Genomic DNA, 1,207 nt, shown 5'->3' on the forward strand with positions numbered 1-1,207 from the left:
TTTACAAAATTTTTGGAAATCCTTAAAAAGTTAACGATAAACATTCCTTTCATTGAGGCTTTGGAACAAATGCCAAGTTATGTGAAATTTATGAAAGATATACTAAACAAGAAAAGGAAGTTTGCGATCATGAGACCTGATCATGAGACCTTTGCACTCAGTGAAGAGTGTAGGGCTATTATTCAGAAAAAGCTTCCTGAAAAATTAAAAGATCATCGTAGTTTTACTATACCTTGTGCAATTGGTGAAAAATTTTATGGAAAAGTTTTACGTGATTTAGGAGCAAGTATCAATCTTATGCCTCTATTGATTTTTAAATGTTTAGATTTAGGAGAGATTTCCCCTACTACTGTAACTCTTCAGTTAGCTGATTGATCAATAATCTATCCTAAAGGAGTTATAGAAGATGTATTAGTTAAAGTGGATAAATTTATTTTTCCTGTACACTTTATAGTATTAGATATGGAGGAAGATAAAGAGATTCCTATTATATTAAGGAGACCATATCTTGCAATAGGGAGAGCTGTGACAGATGTGCAAAAAGGAGAATTAATTATGAGAGTGAATGATCAAGAAGTAACATTTAATATTGCAAAAGCTATGAATATCCTGCAATAGAAAAAGATTATGAATGTTTTAGGATGGAAGTTACTGATTATCTAAGTAATGAGCAATTTAAGAAAGAGTTTGAAAAAAAAGTATGGCAAGAAGAATTTAGTAAGAATGAGAACGAAATAAAAGAAGAAAATTTAGATTATATTCAGGGTAAATTTGAAACTTTAGATTTGTAGGAAAATTATAATAAAATTCTTATTCCTTCAAATATTAAACCAACTAAACTTGAACTGAAAAATATTACTTGCCCATTTAAAATATGTGTTTTTAAGAGATTCATCTACATTTCCTATTATTATATCTTCTGAGTTAACTAAAATTCAAGAACAAAAATTAATAGAAATGTTAAAAAGATATAAAAAGGCTTTTGGTTGGACTTTAACAGATATTAAAGGAATTAGTCCTTTGATTTAGATGCATATAATTCTATTAGATGATCAATATGAACCTAAAGCTGATCCTCAGAGGAGATTAAACCCAATAATGAAAGTAGTTGTTAAAAAAGGAACTTAAAATGGTTAGATGCTGGAATTATATATCCTATTTCAGATAGTGCTTAAGTGAGCCCAATTCACTGTGTTCCAAATAAAGG

This window comes from Phalaenopsis equestris, unplaced genomic scaffold (assembly GCF_001263595.1).
Source record: "Phalaenopsis equestris unplaced genomic scaffold, ASM126359v1 Scaffold001226, whole genome shotgun sequence".
Classification (NCBI taxonomy): domain Eukaryota; kingdom Viridiplantae; phylum Streptophyta; class Magnoliopsida; order Asparagales; family Orchidaceae; genus Phalaenopsis; species Phalaenopsis equestris.